At 36.8% G+C, this 21,930-nt stretch overlaps 1 protein-coding gene across 5 annotated transcripts in view; it reads right to left on the bottom strand.

Moving 5' to 3' along the window:
- LOC105489209 (vav guanine nucleotide exchange factor 3) overlaps positions 1-21,930 on the bottom strand; it is a 398,407-nt gene that overhangs the window by 325,407 nt on the left and 51,070 nt on the right. The window lies entirely within an intron of this gene.

Here is a 21,930-nt window from a genome sequence, read left to right as displayed (position 1 = left end):
AGATTATATAACATTTAAAATGATTTTCTATAAATACTTTGCTACACTCAATTTTAAACATTTGCTCCTTTTTAAAGTTTGATTTTTACACATCTAGGAAAATACTTTTCCCCAAAGAACCCATCTCCAACTTTATAATAAAAATCACAGGGTTAAAGTGTTTACTTAAAACTAATCTACTTTTACAAGCCTGTGTGTTTGTATTAGTCCGTTTTCATGCTGCTGATAAATACCTGAGACTGGGTAATTTATGCAGCAAGAAGAGTTTAATGGACTTACAGTTTCAAGTGGCTGGGGAGGCCTCACAATCATGGTGGAAGGCAAGGAAGAGCAAGTCACGTCTTACATGGATGGCAGCAGGCAAAAAAAGCTTGTGGAGGGAAACTCCCCTTTATAAAACCATCAGATCTCGTGTGACTTATTCACTCTCATGAGAACAGCACAGGAAATACCTGCCCTCGTGATTCAATTACCTCCCACCAGGTCACTCCCACAACATGTGGGAATTTAAGATGAGATTTGGGTGGGGAAACAGCCAAACTATATTAGTGTTCTTCTGAGCAAGGTTATAAGAAACTTATTTTTTAAAGATCAAGCATTAAATATGGCATTGTTCTTCTTCACCATATCTAACTTTTTTCCTAGGTAGGCTATTATGTTCATGAATATCCCCATAAGATCCCAAAACAGGAAAACTCTTTCATGAAATAAATGTCAGGGCTACCTCTGTGCAAGAACAGGGCATCATGATTTGCCATCAACACATCAGTTCTGTAAAGAAAGACTCCTGGCAAGTGAAGGTAAGTAGTATCACTCAAAGCACACACAGAATACTGATTGGGGCTGCAACAATCAATGACTACCAATGCCATCCCTCAAAAGCATCCTTGTAAATAGTTACATTATTTCCTATAATTGACTGTAAATGGACACTCCTTACCTAGGCAAGAATTTTCATTAAAGCTCATATTCCAAATAATGGTATATGTTTATTAATTTAAATTTTCATGCAGATCACTTTGAGAAAAGATTTCATTCAGTAGATCTCGCTGCAGAGAGCAAATTTTAAAGCTAGATAAAAATGCAATTTTCACTACTCAAAGAAGAAAAGGTAGAAGGAAACAAGGCAGAAATGTAAACTGGCAACAATTTATTAAGTAAAATGTCTTTCTCTTAGGACAGATATCTTCCTGACTACAGCAAGTTTCAGTATAAGTTCTCAGACATCACAATTAAAACAAGTTGAAATCTCATAATAAGGGAAGTGATACAAATCTCATTAGACAAGAAATGTCATTATGATGAAATTAAGTGTTTAGAAAAACAACATGATTCCTAAATCTTGGCAGGCAGCTCCCAAAAAGAAAGACATAAAGAGACAATATGGTTATATTACTCTCTCTATAATTAAAGACAATAAATGCTTTCCTAATAATTCTTAACTTTTAAAAATGGCAGATATAAATACTACAGGGTGTTACCTGCAAACTGTAGAACAGTGACTGAAAGACAAATTTTAAACTATTTGCTCACTATTTGATGCAATTATCAAATGTACTTCCCCAAACATTTCCCACATAGAAGTACCCCTAATAACAGAGGAGAATAAATGCGCATTCCTGGTGTTCTGGTTGCCTGAAGTGGCCTAGTCTATCACACAGCTAGAATTTCTTTATCATATGTAAATTCTGCTTACTATTCTATCAGGTAGTCATGTGTGCTTTAACACAAAAGGTGCTGTAAATCATTTACAACAGATCTCAGCCCCTCTCACCTCCACTGCCAAAGCCTCCCATGAATTCTGCTGTCCACCCAAATGCTTAATGAGAGAAGCTGGGGAAGTGAGGAGAAATCAAGAGGAAGAGACTGAGTTTCTTGTCCAAGTCAGTTTGGGACCAAGAGGAAAAAAAAAAAGAGCTATGGGAAGCAGGAGCAGGAACACAGGTCTGCAATGACCATGACAATGTAAGCCCCAAGCCTTCAGAAATTTGTTGGAAAAGGAACTGGACTCTCACCCACGGGACGTGAGTGGGGAACAAAAGTCAATTTTATTTCCTCAAAGGTGTAGAAAACCATGGCTAACGTTTGTATTCCACTTACATTGTACTTATAAAGGTACTTTTTCACAATGCCTGTCATCTGCTGTTATAAAAAATAATGCAGGAATCTGAAAAATAATAATTAGTAGAAATAACACTTATAAAGGTGTTACTCTGTCAGACACTATTCTAAGCAATCTTATCCAGTTCTCACAGCTATCCCCGTTTTACAGATGAGGAAACAGGGGCAGAGAGATGTTAAATACTTGCCCAATGTCATACAGCCAATAGTTAGAGGAGGTGGGATTCAAACTGAGGGAGCCTGGCTTCACAGTTACTAAACTATGAAGTTACTAAACACCTCACTATACCTTTAGACTACCCAATGACACAGGAAAGAAAAACTGGTATTATGGGCCATGTCACTGATTTCGGTATACTTGTAAAAGATTTACAATAAATAATAGAGTAGCATTTTTATTAAATAGTAATCCCACCCCAATATTGTGTCCTTGCTCAAAAATCAATTATTTATAAATTTTGCATATTTTTACACAACTGTGAAATTTTATACTTAATAAAGATGAATCATATAGCAATATAAAAATTCTTTATTGTTACTATGCATAAGGAACTCACAGGAAATTACCTCTGAAATAATTCAGCAGTAACACCAGGAAACTGCTGCTACACAGAAAGTGTTCAATGAAGTGGCATCAGAAACGTGGCCCAGCGGGGATCCATTTTCAGCCTGGACTTCTTGCAGGAAGTAACTCTCCCTGCGAGAGGTGCTGCTACACACTTTCTTCCATGGCCACAAGCACCTGCAGGACTCTAATTCCATCAGGACAGCACAGATACATAATGTTCAATTTAGGAAGCCAGAGCACTGCAGAACCATGGAGCCATTTCTGTAAATTACTGGTTGACAACCTACGTTTGGCAGAACATACTGGACATATATCAAATGTTAAAAAGAAATCAATTGATAAAGCTCTCCACTTAGAGACAGACTTACTTTGAGCAAGTCCTTAAGAACTGGCCTTAAGAAGAAGAAAAGCAAGTGGAGTGCCTCTCCCCATCCCCACCCCACCCAAGAACTATCAATCTTCCAATCAGGATCATCACTGCCCTCTTTCACCAAATTAATCGCACAGCAGCCATTATTACCAACTTGATATCTAAAATGTCATGTACATTCTCTGTATTTATTGTACTGTTATTATTGTTCTATGTTAGTGAATTTAACAACAATAAAACTTATATAAAGACTTTAAGGTATTTACTCACAAATTTGCTCTCCTGCATCTATGTTTACTAGAAAGTCCTTTAGTTCCTCAAACACAAAACCTGCCACAAGAAATCTAAACACAACCCAAGCCTAATGTACTAAGATCAAGATCAGCAGAAGTTGGAGGTGTGTGATTCTATATGGTCATTGTAATTTCATCTTTTAAAAGACTGGCATTTTGTTATTAATCAGGGATATAATCTCTATTTAAAAAAACAATGGCTACAGGAATGTCATGTTCTGTTCCATTTATACACTTTTCAGACTATATGTTCTTGTTATGTATTAGAGGGGAAATCTGAAACATTTGCCAGTTAGTTTACAAACGACCATGTGGGACTAAAGAGTTTGACTCCAATCATTGATCAGATCTTCAAAAAAAAGCCCCTCTCCAGAAATAGACAGGAAAAGAAATCTATTCTGTACAAGACTCTGCTCAGCACTCAACAGATAGAAGGGTGAGAAAAACAGACTCTCACCAAAAAAAATCCACAGTCCATAATAAAGTTTAAACAGTACCCAGATGGCAACACAAGGAGTCAGAGCAGCACTGACACCTGCCATAAGTGCTAAAGACCCAAAGGAACTGCCACTGTCCTGAGAATTCCCAAGGGAGGAGGTTTGGCTTGGCCTTGCATCTGTTGCCTAGAGATACAGCAGTAAATATATATTGAATGAACAACTAAATTAATAAATGCCATTGACTACTATATACATATGCCTACTACTACTTTCATATGTAGGTATATGTATGTAGTAGTCAAAGACATACTTCATACCAAAAGATGACTGTGTCTTAAAAGATCAGCTTTTCTCTACAGAGAAAATCAAGAGAATTGAAAAAGCAGAGGGAGAAAGAGAGAAAAGACAAGAAGAGGTGAGTATCAGAAGCAACAGGAGAGCGAACAGGAGCAACCAGGACCCGGCAAAAGCATATGGAAAGCTGAGAATGCCACGAGGGAAGGAAAGGGAGGAAGTGAGGCAGGAAAGGAGCTACCCACACAGCACCAGGGATCCCACGGTCGCAGTTAAGTCAAGAAGGCTTTATCCTCCTCTGGAACTTGTAGTTACACTATTTGGCCTCCTGTACCACCTCATGCGCATTCATCCTGCCCATGACACCACAGTAACTCAGTAAGTGCATAAACCATGGACTGCAGTTCCTCAGAACCGCTTATCTGAGACAGCATGCTGGTACTTCCTGAATGGCAGCCTGGCATTCTGAGATTACACTCTTCCTTCATGTATGATGCTAGAATCCGTCCTCTCCTTTATGAAATGAAAGGTATAGTACACGTTAAGATGTATTTTATGAAATTTTATCGCTGTCCTTACTTTCTAAAATCCCCTCTCACTCTTTCCCCTACGCTGTTCAATAAAACCCAGTCTCATAACCACTAGAGTGTGCCACATCTTAAAAGATTTCTTATTAAAAGCTAAAAAGTTTAAAATATGAGTATGAAAACCCTTACCTAACTTGAGAACTATTAGGTAAAATGTTTTGTTCTCCAGAGATTTTAGATAAAAAATAGCTTTTATTACTCCTTTGGTTAAAGAATGTCATTATTAAATTGAAAAAAAAAAACAAGAAAGCAGATCAAAACTCAGCACCTGTTCTATGACCTCATTTTGGAAAATATGGGGAAACAAGTGTCATCACGTGAATACATATATATATATTGCATGTATACATTTAGGGAATTACACACAACAAATTCAACAATGGTTATTTCTGGGTAGTGAGATTTCCTCTTATTTCTACTCTCTTCATAAGTAGAAATTACTTTTATAAATAGAAGAATTCTACAAATATGAAAAATAAATGTTTTTACTTTGAAAAATAAATGTGAGAAAAAATCAGATGAAAAAACATTTGTCATCAACTCCATTAGGAAACAGCGAGTTTCCACCATGGCCAGTGGCCCTCTGAGTGAAGCATGGTTTTCTGCCCTACATACCCAGCCTTTAGACAAGGATCTCTTTATAAGTGCTCTGTTATTTAATATGTCCATTTACATTATTACCATAAAGATGACTTTTCCACAATAAAGCTTTCAATCTCTAGGGTCCCTGCAGGGTAATAGGAAGCATTCAGCAGATTACTGTTACTATAATACGTTTTATTACACTTAATGACACAGATACTTCACAGTACTGGGAGTTTTGTAAGTATTTAAAAATGTATCTCCTATAAAAACATATCTACTGAAAACACATCTCCCATAAAATATGTAAGTGAAATATTCATGCAACAGATTATATACTATACATGAATATAAAAAACAAAACACCTTTTAAACTATTCTAAGCAATGTAGTTCCATTTAAAAACAAAGTAATTTAAGTAATGGAAAGATTCTTCATTCTAAAAAATAATAACATTTCAGTCTAAGAAAGGGATACATCCAGTCCGTCAACGAACACCTCTGAGTACTAAGGATGTAGAGATGAACTAGATGCAATGCCTTCACTCAAGAAGCTTACTATAAATTAGAAAAACAAACAAATGAGTTCAATAAATGGCTCAAGTATACGATGAAGATGATGAAAGTATGTATGTGGTTGGTTCTGAGAGGGCACAAAGAATAAAAATGGTTGTCCTACCTAGAAAGGTGGGGCCAGAAAAGTTCTCTAGATGACTTTTTTCACAATGTAGTTATTATTTCCTAAAAATAAATTATGAAAGTACCTATTTATTTTACTAAACATCTAGAAACATAGAAGAGAGTGTCAAGGGCACAGTCATAGAGATATATTAATAACAAAAAGTCTGGACTGAGCCAACAGCAGTAAGCGGCCATCCAATCATCTCATTCACTGCATATCAATTTTTGAGCACTTATTAGGTTCTGTGCAAGGTGTTGAATAAGATGTGGTCCCTCATGTTCAACGACCTTATAGCCCACTAGGAAAGAGAAGCAGGAATAAATAATACAATTTGGTAAGTGCTATAATGGGATACATTGCAAATGGCTACAAAGCCACAGATGATGGCACAGTTAACTACACATTGAGGGAAGGTTTAATAAACAAGGAGCCAGCCACACGTGAGCTCCATAGGACAGGAAAGAGAATGCATTCATTGGAACTCTCTAAGGCAGCATGATGTACCAAGGCTGAGTTACGTCCTTGGCAGTGTTACTTCATCTAGTCTTCAGGATTATTTTATGAAATAGGTATTGTTCCCATTCCCACCTGGGTATTGTTCTAGGTGAGGTACATGTGGTTAGAGGATGAAGTAACTTGCCTAAAGCCAAACTAATAATAACCAGTGAATTAGGTTTTGAAAGCAGATCAGAAGTCTTACTTGGCTGCCTCTGCTTCTCCCAGAACAGACAAGCAATAAACATAAGGCTTACTTTGATTTGTATCTTGCTGGGCGGCTCTTTAGTTTCCTGAAACCTGACCTCTTCAAGAATCTCCTTAGGTCTTTCAACTATTCTTTCTCCATAAAATTCCTGTTTTCATATTCATACACTTTCAGCCTACTTAATATATATCAGCAGGCATTTGTAACTCACTAAAATTATCTCTTCTTCCTCACTTTCCAAGGAACTCAATCCTGCACTAAAAACATTACAAAGTAAAGCTCAAGGCTCAAAGTTGGATATTTTCAATAATTTGAAACAGTTATACATGGATAGAAATACATTTGCTACAGAGACTACAAGCTTCAACACTTAGGAAATCCACTGAAAATTAACAGGATATGAGAAGTGAAAACATGGTACAGTGCAGTCACAAAGTATATCCATGGTATACTTTGTAGCCACATGTCAAGAGGAAGTTACCTTTATGCACCTCTCACCACTGCATGCAAATTTGATATTTTCTCTACATGCTTTTGGAAAATATGTTAATAACTAAATCATCAACACAGTACTTGCAAATTGTTTTTAGGCCTTCAACTCCTAACAGGGAGAACATGAGAAGTTTCTCTTTCACATGCAAAGTGAAATGTTACACCTTATAAAGTCTAGACTTTGAGGAGGCCATATCATATCAGACCCATATTCAATCCGGTAAATCTGCTGTCAAGATCATTGTAAACCATGAGAGCATGTTGATAAGTGCAGTCCAGTTACAGAGAGATCACTGCCTCTAAATATGCTAAAATAAGCAGTGTGATAGATACTGTATTTTTGCAAATGGTCCTATAAATGATCTTCTGAAATAGCTGTCCTCACCAGGACATGGAGAAGATGTGCTCAGTTAACCGAGGTTATAGCAAAACAATAGGGACTTTGTGGTCTTTGTGAACTTACCAGACGTATCTTATACAAAACTATTTGTGGTAGTGGTGGTAGTGGTGTATAATTTTTAATTATACAAGAAAATAGTGTCCACAAGTTATTCTTTACTCACTCAGTCTTCAGTTGTGAATGAATGCATTTCCTCACCTTGTATGTTTTATGTAAATAAGGTTTTTATAAAGAGACTCAGTAATAACTGTGTCGTCCACTTCCACATAAAATCAAACAATTGGCAATAAGATATGCAAGGCTGTACTTACTAAAGATTACTGGACTGTAAATATAAATCAGACCACCATGGAAAGATATGGCTATAAAAGCTGACAGTATGGCAAGGGAAAAATAATTTACATCAGCTGGGGAGCTGCTATGTCCCAGGTATTGTGGCTGACAATTTACCTATGTTATTAAAAAGCACTAGGAAGCAAACAATTTCTAGTCTGTGTCCCATAATCTACTAGTTTAAGAGTATTGGTTTGTGGTTCCTAAATTATGTACCAAGGTATCCTGGAACACCATAGCAAACTCAGAGACACTGCAGGATATTTTAAATTTTCACCAGAAAGTCACAGGAATATTCAGCATCTGATATTGCATGAATTACTAGCTCAAATTACTGTGTAGTTTTAACATTACATCCCACTAAGTTCCTTTCAATAGTGTATCTTTGTGAAGCTAGATATTCAGCAGATGCTATGACTAACAACACGGTACAACAATCAATGTAAAACAAAAAATGAGGGTGTGGTGGTATGTAATCTTATTCCAAGATTTGAGAAGTTATGTAGTGCCCAACAGGAAAACACATCCCATTAGTAATAATTGTGGATATTTAAAAATAAAATAAAAATAAAAATAGTTTTCCTTTCAATGTATTTGTATTATTTTCTTTCAACCAACTACTATGTTGTTGGGACATAAATATTTAGTAAATTGTTTAGAGATAACTACTTAAAAACAAAACTGGGCTGACACAGCGGTTCACATCTATAATCCCAGCACTTTGGGAGGCTGAGGCGGGTGGATCACCTGAGGTCAGGAGTTGGAGACCAGCCGGGCTAATGCAGTGAAACCCCATCTCTACTAAAAATACAAAAATTACCCAGGTGTGTTGGTGTGCACCTGTAATCCCAGCTACTCGGGAGGCTGAGGCAGGAGAATCACTTGAACCCAGGAGGCAGAGGTTGCAGTTAGCCAAGATTGTGCCACTGCACTCCAGCCTCGGCTACAAGAACAAAACTTCATCTCAAAAACAAAACAAAACAAAACAAAACCTGTTACTGTTTTGGCCTGCAAAATAAAAAATAAAAAAATTCAGAGAAATATTAACCATGCCTTAAACTAAGAAAGCTTAAGAACTTCTGCTAAAGATGAATTCTAACTTTCCAAGCCAAAGGACAGGAGGCTGGACCAAGGGTCTCTACAGACTTTGCCTAGTTTTCTGTGCTAAGTTTATAAAGTGATTAAAAGGCCATCTGTGATTGAATGTACAATATCTTTTTACATTATCAATGTAACAGATGGAGATGTAATTGTTTCAATTTTTTTTTAATCTTACATTGACTTTACTCATCTTCCATTCTGTGTCATTTGTCTACATATGATGATTGCTTTGTAAGCAATTATATAATGTTTCACATTCAGGAAGAATAACATACCTATTTTTGGTACCATCCCCTGTTTTCTGCCCTTTCACTATTGCCATGCACCTAAGAAGTACTGCTAGATAGTCTTATGTAGGGGATTTTAGGTGAATTTTCTCCATAGTATGCATTATTCTTTACATTTACTTATGATTTTGTGGGTTTTTTTTACACATTTTAGAATAACCCGAGGTCCTACATGTTTAAACCTTTAAGAAAATATTTATGAAGTTATACAAAGTATGACACCTGCCACGAGGATATAAATCTTGCATCTATGTATCAAGAAGAGAGGGGAGGTAGAGTGAAGGCCAGTAGGATACCAATAAAATTAAAGAATTAAAAAAAAAAAAAACCTTACAGACTTATTTGTGGAGTCTCTTGATATAAGGCAACTCGTTTATCTATATCTATACCTGTATTTGCCATAACAAATAGAGAACCTAATAATTTCCCAGCCATGGATACTGATGTTATTATACCAAAGGATAAATCCCAATGGCTAACATTGCTGGATTATTAAACTAGGTTTCGGTTAAACCATAAGGGCAGAATTGAAATGAGATAATCTGCTAGTGTGAAAGAAATAATTTTAAGTGACTAGGAAGGGCTTGAAATGTATCTCCAGCCTTCTCAACAAAGTCAGGTGATACACAAAAAGGAAAGAAAAACATCAAAGTTAAGACATGGGAGTGTGATATAGAGAAAAAAGTGAGGTAACAGGATATTTGATTTAAAAAAAAAAAAATCTGAACAGTTGGTTTGTAAGAAAAAAGCACCATAAATCTTTCAGAAGAAAACCAGCACCTCCAAAAAGGATTCAGACAGTAGGAAGCTTCTGCAGCTGGAACAAATGTTTGACCCAAGTAGACCAAATAATCTTTGAAGTAATGAATGTAAAACAAAGGCTATAAAAAAATACCATATTTGCCAGAATGTGCTACTCAATCCCAGACTTCCTAGTCATCCCCAAATGCGACCTCTGAAGGTGCAAGCAGAAAGTAGAATGGAATATGGGTTAAGAATGAGGGCTTTGGAAGCAGAGAGGCCTGCATTTGACCTCCAACTCTATCATTCATAAGCTGCAAGATGCCAGATAAATGATGAGATCTCTCTAACCTCAGGTAGAAATGATAACAATACCATTCTCACAGGGTGGCAAAGAGAGTAATAAGGGCATTCACCTAAGATACTCACTACAGAAGCTGAGTATGCATCTTTATCCGCACTGCATGATTTTCACTAAAACCGAACAAAACTGAGTCCTCCCCTTTACGTTTGTTGAAAAACTCCATCTACCAGAAATTCCTATCTTAACATTCCCCAGCCATCTTAAATTAAGCATAGTTAAAACTAAGTTTATATTTCTGAGAACTGACACCTCCATTTGTGTAAATAATCTGCCTCACCTCCCACCCTTATGGCCTTGAAGTCATTCTTGACCCCTTGTTCTCTTGGTCACACCCAATCCATCAGCAGCTCCTCTCAACCCTCTGCCGCCTGTCTCATACTACTCCTTTGCCTGCCATTCCCATGCCCTTGTCAATCTGCAGCTGGATACTCTAATACTTGGTCTCTCTGTCCTTGGCTTCTTACTGGCTAACCTATCCTACCCATTACCTGCTCTATAACTTTCCACCTTACATCCTCCATCATTTCCTCTTCCTCCTCCATCAAACATCAGTTCCCAAAAGAGCTTGTGGAATTGCCTCCACTCAGGGCCACTAAGTAGACACTGGCCAAATGACCCTTTTGTATCAATCAAGAAAGGCACCCTTCCTTCCTTCCTCAATTGAGTTAAAATGCTGATTTCGTTAAAGAATGCCATGTTACTGCTAGATGCCAAGCGGTCACTCTAGATAAATGTATATGTATGATGTGATTGAATGATGTCCAGCAGGTGGGTACCAAACATGAACAATCTTATGTAAGAATGATGTCTTCATTTCTTTGGTTCTTTTCTAGTATGCATCTCATCATCTACATTATCCAACTGAAACAAAAATCACCAATGACCTCGCAACTGCCAAATCTGATGACTGAATTTTTTAATTTATTTTCTTATTTGACTGCTCCATGTTTCTGCATTGTGGTCACTGTCTTTTTCTACAGTCTTCAGATAATATTTTCTCCTGCATTTATTCCTGCCCCCAACTACTGTGTGACAGTTTTGCCTCCTGCCCTTTCTGTTCTATAAATGTTACTCATCTTCATTCATGCACACATTCATTCAGCAAATATCTGAGTACCTACTATATAGCAAGGTGATATTCTCGGCACTTGGAATATAGATCAGTAAACTAAAAATGCATAGAAGAAAAATTTCTCTTCCATCATGAGACTTTATCTTTTGGTGTAAGAGGGTGTAGAGAGAGGCACACAATAATGAACTTATTAATTACATGTAATTATCATTATATTCAATATTTATTGATAAATGCTATAGCATGGTTATATGCAGGTGAGGGAAATAGTTATTTTAAATAGGGTACATTAGGTAAGTTTCATCATGAAGGTGACATTTAAGCAAAGGCTTGAAGTAAATACGAAATATCTGAGGGATGAATATTCCAGATAGAAGAACAAGCCAGTGAAAAGCCTTAAGGAAGAAATCTTCCTGGGATAATCAAGGAATATCAAGGAGCCAAGGTGGCTTGAGAAGTCAGATTATCTATCTGAAACTGTTACAAAATGTATACAACTCTGTGGTATCTGGCAGGAATGAGAACATTTCCATATTTCACACAGGACCTTTGTGTACTGCACAACCTGGTAAGTCAGCCTCACCTAGAATTCCTGCTTCTCCATACTTGCCTTAGGTTGCCCTTCACTTCATACACCACTTCCTCAAGGAATATTTCCCATTCCAAATAATGGCCATCAACAAATTCTCTAAACTCCTGTTTGCGCATGGTTAAAGACTGGTATATGCGACCATATATTTACAAGTATTTGTTCCTTCTAACTATGTGTCTTGCTTGTATATCTGACCAAATTGGAAATCTCTCTAGAGCCATAATGCTTCCCCAATGCCTGTCAACATGCCCTGTACGTAGTAGGCCCATGGTAGCTGTTTATGGAAGCCACTGCTAAAGGCCTCTGACATCTTAAAAAAAGAAATCTAGAATACTTTTTATGAATGAAACTTTACATTGCCACCCAGATTGCAAACCTCTGAGCCAACATTCCACAAAGACATGGGGAATACTTTAAAAGGCATATTTATATAGCACATTGATTTTTCAGTTGATTCAATTTTATTGATTTTAGGAAATAATTTAATCATCTGTATTTCATTTCAGATAATTAAGTATTGCTGCTGGCTTCAATATTGCTGTCTAAGACATAAAATCTTTTATCTTTCTAATAAAACTAAGCCATTTCTAAAAGAAAAAAGTATTCTATTCTAGTTAGAAAATGTTAAAGATACATGTAATAATCAAAAAACTAATAAATAAATTCAAAGTCAAGCAGGACCACCCATATAAACACTAGATAAAAGCTGGTATTTGTAGAATTGCTTTCAACACAAGTGAAGAGTCTATTAAATAAGGTCAGAAGGAAAGGGCACCACCAGAATGTTGAGATTACCAAGGAACTATTCCTATATTGTAAAAGAAAAATCTCCTAAATTTAAAGTTGCTCATCATTTTCCAGTTACCTAAGGTCTTCCTGCCAATGATGAAATCCTTATTACTGGCGGATCCACTGATGATCCCCCAAGGAGGAGATCTTCCAGCATCGCCTGTTTATCACAGCCACTTACAGAAATGCAGAAGGCTTGTAACTGTAGCCAGAAGCCAAAACCCTAAGCCAAGGCTTTTTTGTTTTGTTTTGTCTTGTTTTGTTTTGTTTTGTAAGAGACAAGGTTTCACTCTATCACCCAGACTGAAATGGCCAGCAAGGAACACATGTCAACTTAAGCCTCAAAACTGGGAAGTCTTGTATAAAATAACAGATCATCTCTAAATACCAAATACCTTAATGATTTTTTATGATCACAACAGAATGGAATGAAAAAGGGAGAAAAGCAGGGAGAGAAGGAAGAAGGAAAGAAGAAGTGTAAAATCAAAGAGGTAAAGTCTCTAGAGACCCTTGGTCCAGCCTCTTGTTCTTTGGCTTGGAAAGTTAGAATTAATCTTTAGCAGAAGTTCTTAGGCTTTCTTAGTTTAAGGCACATTTAGTGTTTATATGAAGCATGGGTGGAGGTCCGAGTATCTTATATGATTGAGGATTAAGGACTCTCAACGCAAAAGGGCCTAAGAGTTAAAACCCTGGATTTTTGTATCTCCATAACAACTTTCTAGTATCCAGTTACCCGAGAAATGGAAGTAAGCAAAAAGAACTCAGGAAGAAGCAAAATACAAGTCAGAAAAGGCCATGGACTATGCCATAGGAGTTGGAAATTATATTTCTTGGAATTTTCTCTGAAGAATAAAAGAGCATATACAAAGTTTTAATCATAAAGATGCATAGCAAATTACTGATATAATAGCAAGAAGTTGGAAACTATCTAAATTGTCTAGCACTGGGTGCTTATTTAATAAATCCAACAACCGAATTCTAAAGAGCCATTCAAAAAGATGTTGACAACATCATAAGTGATAAAAGCAGCTTACCAAAAAAAGATTAATATATTCCTTTTTAACACAAAAATTTTAAGATATATGTATAACTGCTATCATTTAAATGTGTCCCCCAAAGTTCATGTATTGAGAACTTAATCCCCAATGCAACGGTACTGAAAGGTAGGAACTTTAGGAGGTGATTAGGTCATGAATGCTTTGCCTTCATGGGTGGATTAAAGCTGTTATCGAAGGAGTGGATTCATTACCATGAGAGTGGTTGTCATAAAAGCAAATCTGACCCCTCTTGCTCTCGTGTGTGCGCTCTCTCCCTCCCTCTCTCTCACTCTCACTCTCTTTGTCTCTCTCATTCTTACTCTTTTGCCCTTCCACCTTCCACCTTCCACCATGGGAAGGTCCTCACCAGATGCAGCCCTTTGATCTTGGGCTTCCCAGCCTCTAGATTATAAGAAATAAATTTCTGTTCTTTAACAATTACCCAGTCTATGTATTCTGTTACAGCAACAGAAAACAAACCAAGACAGTAAGAGAGTTTAGAAAGATAGGCATTATACTAAATCAAGTGATAAAAGCAAATTACCAAACAGCATCTATCTAGCTATGGTCCTGATTAAGTGTTCAGTTGTAAGTAGCATATGTGTGGTGAGGAATGAATTTGGAAAGATGCTGCAGGGGATATTATCTGTTGATGACAGAATTGTCAACATCATCCCTATCCTTTCAAGCTCTTTCACAGTGCCTGGAAGCCTGGAAACTACATTTCCCAGATTCGTTGTAGGCAGGATTTTGGCTTAGGCTCTGTGGATGAAAGGCACTCATGTAAAAGTAAGAACACTGGAGAGAAGCAACCACATTCTTCCCCCAGCAGTGGCTGGTAGAAGTGGAGATAGATGTTACAGTGATGTATACATGGCTTCTGGGTAAAGCTCCTAGTAATCACCCACTGTAGGGCTATAGGTGGCTGATATCATAGGTGGTGGCTTCCTATGATTCTACTATTTCTTGATATCCTCAAAGTAAGATACGTTATTACCAATCTTCTTTCCCTATATCAATGCTCTTCCTGCTAAAATACTTGTAGCAATTTATCTTTTCCTGTTTTAGCTCAAAAAAGACATGATCTGTAGTATGTGAGATGATAAGTGACCTTTTTATTCTTATTAACATATTCTGGCTTTTTAAAATGTGTACTGCATTTGTAATATGAGAGGAGGTTTCGAGATTTTAGTTCATTCTTCAGGCCTTTGGTAAACACTAAATTATGCATACTTTCCTTGCACAATTTTAAAAACCTTGATTCCCTGTTTTCCATGTTAAAAGGAAAGGGCTACTGAAGAAAATGTAACAACAGGAATAAGATGTGATAGCTGATAGAAAAGGAGTAAGAAAAAGCAGTTTTTAAAAAAATTTACATAACCATCACCCAACACCCCCGCCCCACTCAAACACACACACACACACACACACACACACACACACACACTATAAAACATTCTGGAAGTATTCAGTATAGGGAGAAACTTCTGTACCTCAGCAAATTAACAAATACTTGCTACGTAAGTACAACAACTGCTATACACATTAATTATTCCATTAAATTATATACTTTACATCCCGTTAAAGACATGCGGGAAAAGCTTTGATAGATTGATGTTCCTATGAATAACTGAAAGAAAAATATTTATCTGCTCTCTAAAAATAACTGCTTTTTCAGATTAATTCACGTGTTGCCTTTTAGAAACCTTTCACTGAGTAACACCTTTAAAATCTTGCATTCAGTGGTTATACTATCTTGTTCATTTCTAAGACTTTTAGCAAAAAGAGCTATGGTACTGATTAAGTGAACATGTAACACATAGAAAACTATCCTCCAAATGGTTAAAAAGGAAATATGAGTACCTCATAGCTCTTCCGGCTACTCCAAAAGCAACTGTCATGGTAAAAAATTGTTATATGAGTATTTACTTCAATAGACTTTATAATAGCAGTTAACTGCACTAAAGGATTTTAAATCAATAAAAGTTAAATGAAAGATGAGTAGACAATGGAAAAAAAACTGGCCACAATTTTTCCCGAGCTTTATATTTCCATTATCAACAATAAGTTTAAAAACCTGCTGAACCCATTTTAATCCAATTGCTACAGATTAATGACAAATTCCATACCCGTCACCTACAGCAAAGTATAGAATTGACAATTTTATTTAAAACATGGGAAATTTCCTAAAAACTTATGGTGTAACCTTATTTTTCTTGCTGCATTTAACAAATGACCAAGTCTATATATTTATAAACTCAGTTTTAACCTCTCAGGATTCTTCCAGGTAGTTTGCAATGATTCCTTTAAATATCATAATGTAATGTGGGTATCCAGATTCTCTGCCATATATAGACACTCTTTAATTGTGTTACCTTCTTTATGGGAAGCTGAGAAATCTTTCTAATCAGTGAAAAATACGTTAAATAGTTCATAATAATCTTTTCTTTCAACTATCAAGCTTGCTCAGCTTCACATTCCAAATTAGTTACAGGTTATTTGAACAATGAAATTAAGAAGTGGCAGGCATCAGTCAAAGCCAAATTAATAATGAAAATAGTTATCATTATTGATAATATTGAGCAATTACTATGTGCAGACACTATGCTAGCACATTGCATGAAATCTTCATCTAATCCTCACAACAACTCTACAATAAAAGCATGATTATCCTCATTTTACAGAAGAGGAAATGAACTTGAAGAGGTTAAGCTGAAAGCCCAAGATCACACAGCTACTAAGAGGTATCAGTGGAATTTGTATCCAGGCCTCCTATCTAATTCCAAGGCCTTACCAATACCCAATCTAAGCTTTTCCATACACGGATAAGAACATAAAAGCAAAAATAAACATATGCCATGGGTCATCAGTTATTAAAACAAATACAGGAACATAAGTGATAAAATCCCCTCTTCCGTGTCCTGAAGAAGACAACCACATACTTTTCACTCCAAGAAGGAAGCTTTCAGAAGAGTCTTCAGAATTTAGTAAGTCAGTCTACATAAAATAGTATATGCTATTTGTTTTCACTAAGCTACATGATTAAAAGCCCCAATTAGCATTGCTGCAGTGACAGGTGACAGCAAGGGAAAGGCCAAAAGAACAATAATGAAGGTCACAGTAATGATCCTGATTCCAGGATAAGGTCAAAATCAATTCAGTATACTGTATTTCATCACAATGGATTTTAAAACATGTAATACTAATAACATAAGGTTTTCATCCCAAGTTTGAAAACTTTAAAATCTCAGCTTTTAAAGGGTAGGCTGGAGGTCAGGCATGGTGGCTCATGCCTGTAATCCCAGAACTTTGGGAGGCCAAGGCAGGCAGATCACACGAGCTCAGGAGTTCGAGATCAGTCTGGGCAATGCGGCAAAACCCCATCTCTACTAAAAATACTAAAATTAGCCAGGCATGGTGGCACACGCCTGTAATCCCAGCTACTCAGGAGGCTGAGACAGGACAACCGCTTAAACCTAGGAGGCGGAAGTTGCAGTGGGCCGGGATCACGCCACTGCACTCCAGGCTGGGCCACAGAGAAAACTCAGTCTCATTAAAAAAAAAAAAAAAAAAAAAAAGGCAAGGTAGGTTTGAGTCATATTAAATTTACTTAGGCAGAATCTCTCTCTATTCAACACCACCAAACAAATAAAATATTATTCAATTGCTTAATAAAGGAGACTCCATTTGCCTCCCAACTTCTACAAAAAAAAAAACAGCACATAAGGTTAGAAACTTTAAACAGTTATTTTCTTATTATGAGAAGAGTATTTCTAAGCTTTTAAAAGTTGGAAAATACAAAGAAGAAGCATCAATTACAAAACAAAAGTTACCTGTAACCTTACTCACAATAACATGTATATATCTGTGTATTGTATTCCTTTTTCTTTCTTACGAGCTATGTATAAAACATAAGCTTAATACAAGTAACTTGCAGACAAAGAAATAATGTGTTCAACACAGGAGAAACATTCAAAATGACAGTAGGTCACCCATGTAGTGATGCTTAATAGAATAAAAATGCTGTGTCTCCCATAAACACTACTGGAGACAGTCAAATTTTGAATGTGTTATATAGCAGGGTATTAACCCACTCTGAAAATGGTTTGAATCATTTTTAAATCTACAAAATAATTAAGATAGATAAATACATAAAACATAAATCAAGTCATTTAAACGTATGCTCAGTATTTTCATTCTATTTTAAAGAGAAAATGTTCTATGGGACAGTGGGCCACCATAGAGACTGCTGCTAGAGCAAGAGAAGTAGCATTATTATCTCTCAGGGGAGAATTAACTGTTAGCAGATTGGCCAAGTGAGAATGAAACAGGTTCTCAACTGGGATATAATATCAAGGGGAATGTAAAATGAAACTTCATATCAGCCTGTGTTTAAATACTCTGACCCACAAATTTAGCACAGACAATTGGACAGGTCCTTTAGATTCCTCTGTCCATCAATTACATTATCTAGAAGCAAACAAAATAGACTTACTGCAAACAGCACTAATTTAAACAAAAATATAGTGCATATAGATAAAGGTGTCAAGTGCCATGATGTAGTAATGACACAGAGCAGCCAGGCAGAGACTACATGACTTGGAAGTTTAAAAGAAAGTAAATACCAAGTGTGTTTTGTTTTGTTTTGTTTTGTTTTTTTCACATTAGTTTCCTATGAAGAATGAAAGCTTTGTGAAATTTGTAGAACATACAGAAAACATACCTAGGACTATCACTTTCTAAAAAGCAGACATTTGACAAAAATCTCTGACACACAAAAAAAACTTCAAAGGCAAACTAATGTTTTCAAAAGAGAATGTATCCGTTAAAAAATACTAAACAAAACTACCGCTTTTTTGTTTTGTAGTTTTGAGGAAGAAACCTCCAATAACCTCAGGTTTTAAAAATGCATAAGAAAATACCACCAAAGACAGATCGTGATTAATATTTAATATTTGCATCACTGATTTTTTTCCCTAACAACCCTATACCAGCAACTTAAAGGCTTAGCCTCTGATTTTTGAAAAGGTCTTAGAAAATAAAATTGTAAGAGTATTAAAGGCATGTGTTGAGAGTGGACAGGACCTCAGGACTCTGGCCTGCGGGGACAAATGGCAGAGAGAGAAGCCTGAGATCCAGTTTCCCAACCTATCATTCTGGCTTCTCCTCCTACACTACTCTCTCCCTTCTCTGATCTCTCACTTCACCAACATTAAGCACCATGTAAGTTAGATCTAATTTTCTTAAGTTTTTTCTCACCAAAATATAAACTAGGTCCTCCAGGTCAGGGACTAGACACCTGCATCTGCACCTCTTCTGGAATAGCAGGTGCACTACTGGGCAACTGCAAACTTGATTGACCCTTAGGAACCACATCTGTCTAGCAAATTCCTTTATGGAAAAGAAGTCTCAACTACTCATCTCTGGTTGAACTGAAAAAAAATCTCAGACACTTTTTCCACAACCACACTTTCCACAGCATCAAAACCACTTGGTACAGTGGTCATATCCTTAGGATCAAGGAAGTCAGCATGCGTATTTCTTGTTTATTTCTCTCCAGGGCTAATATGAAGATGGCAATCTCATGTTTATACTACCTCTAAACTAAGCTATTGTAATCTTTTTCATGTAGGTTTTTTAAAAACTATAAAAAGATTATATCCCATCAAGAGCACAAATATAAGACTGTCTTTTCTTTGGAGAGTCCATACTGTCTACAGCAATCCATATCTATATTTAAAGTTTTAAATTTTTAATCATATTGTAAATGGTTCTGGCATCAGGTTATACAAACCAAAAGCAAAGGAAATGTTTAAGATGAGTTCCACAAGCTAATGTTCCCCAGAGAAATCTCAGAAGGCCACAGACATAAAATGCCCATATGGAAGATGTAGTCAATTTAAGTGTGAACTATCCAGTTTGACGGTCCTCTGGCATGCCATTGTGCCCAGGGTGTATACACAACCAAGAGTACAAAACTGAAAGTACACTGCTAATCACTCATAGCAACAGCAATAAAAATTTTAAATGCTCTAAATTATAATCAGATAACTGGAAAAATATGTTCCTTTCCCATAGCAAGAACTCAATCCATGAGGCAAAAGGAAGGAAATGCATTGACCTTAAAAGTATTCATAAATTTCCAAGGACAAATTCCAGAGATGATCAAGGCTTTTAAACAATCATGAAATATATAAGTACACAAAAGAATCTCTTTCTCAAAATCATACTATTTGAGTTATCTAGCCCAATGCTGCCAATACACTTATGCACCAACATATACACAGGAATCATCAACCTTGGCAGAGTGGAGTATTAAGGAGGCACTAACAAAAATTTCAATTTACAACATCACAAATAATTATCATTATTATTATTATTTTGAGGTGGAGTCTTGCTCTGTTGCCCAGGTTGGAGTGCAGTGGCATGATCTTAGCTCACTACAACCATCGCCTTCCAGGTTCAAGCGATTCTCCTGCCTCAGCCTCCCAAGTAGCTGGGATTTCAGGCACCTGCCACCACGCCCAGCTAATTTTTGTATTTTTAGTAGAGACGGGATTTCGTCATGTTGGCCAGGCTGGTCTCAAACTCCTAACCTCAGGTGATCCGCCCGCCTTGGCCTCCCAAAGTGCACAAATTATTTTTAAGACTTCAGATGGTTGGTTTTTATATGACTGCAAATGTCTTATTGTATATATACAAGCATACAAAGAGATGATAGGCAGACCAATGATAGACAGATGAATGTAAATGGTTAATGGGTAGAGAAATCCCAGCAATAGAGGAGACAAACTCAACTGTGCCAGCAGAGCCAGACAGAAATGTACACATGAGAAAATTCAAAGGGCAGCTCACACAAGAACCTCAATTTTATCTTGCAACAGTGATGTGCAATAAGCATTACTGGGCCCTGCCTTCTGGAACTCACAGCCTAGTTGCTCCTGTCTCTCCTGTGGCAGGGCACTAGAGTCACACGAGTTGGCACCAAGTCCTAGCTCCAGCCATGTGATTTACAGGCAAATTATTTGAGTCCTAATGCCATCACTCCTCAATGAGGATTAAAGAATTTCTCTCCCATAAAATTAGATTGAGGATTAAGTGAGCTAATGCCCATGAAAGCAATCCATAACCTGTCATGCACAACACAAATGGGAAGTGTCTCTGTTCTCATAGAAGACTGTGCCTCCTCCAGCTGCCTTTCTCCAGTGTGCCATAATGTCTGGAAAACACTGAGGTTTGCAGTTATAATTAGGAAGTACAAACTCCGTAATTAAATTTACTTCAACCAACATTTTAGTGCTTACTTAGTAGGCATGGTCCTATGCCCAGCACTCTACTAAGACACTCTGGGAGACAGAAAAGAAAAACAAGATTTGGTCCTTTTGCTCCAGAAATTAAAAGTCTCACTAGGGAACAAAACCAGCACACATAAAGCAGCAGCAAGGCCTGGAGGCTAGCACAGGACTAAACTCTGCAGGTGGAACTTTGAAACCTAAAGGGAAGAACTCATTTTTTTTAATTAGCCAAAAGTTTGTGGAAGGCATTACAGACAGAGAGAGCCTAAGACAGGTATAAAGGTAGGAATGTATCTGCAGGCCTGACTAGGGACTCACTTGAATAGTGAGGGGTTAAAAGGAGCAGAAATTGTTCAGACTATGGAGAACCCAAATACCAAGAAAAGATTTTTTAAACTTAATCCAGTAGGCCCAAAATATAGACTAGTGAGTTTCCAAAGTCAAACAAAAATATCACCATGAAAAATTGTGGTGATGGGAAAAGAGTCTCAAAGAAAAGAGGATAAGACTGACTAGAAAAGGTTCAATGAAATGCAAAAGCCTCAGTCAGTCGTGGGCTCATTTCCAAATCTTAATTCCTTGCCCCATTTTTTAATGCAAACCCAAAAACACATGAGCCAAGAGAAACAGATTTAATTTCTGATAAGCCAGGTGCAAGTTACAACTATCATCCCCATGTGATTTACTGGCGGAAGTAGCACAGGTCACAGGTGAAGGATTTGGAGATCAGACAGAGGCAGGTTCCAATCCTGTGTGAATCTGAGTAAGTTACTTGATCTGTTCCTCAA

Source organism: Macaca nemestrina, chromosome 1, assembly GCF_043159975.1.
Source record: "Macaca nemestrina isolate mMacNem1 chromosome 1, mMacNem.hap1, whole genome shotgun sequence".
Lineage (NCBI taxonomy): Eukaryota > Metazoa > Chordata > Mammalia > Primates > Cercopithecidae > Macaca > Macaca nemestrina.
The sequence above is the reverse complement of the archived record's forward strand: the minus strand, read 5'-3'. Positions and strand labels throughout refer to the sequence as shown.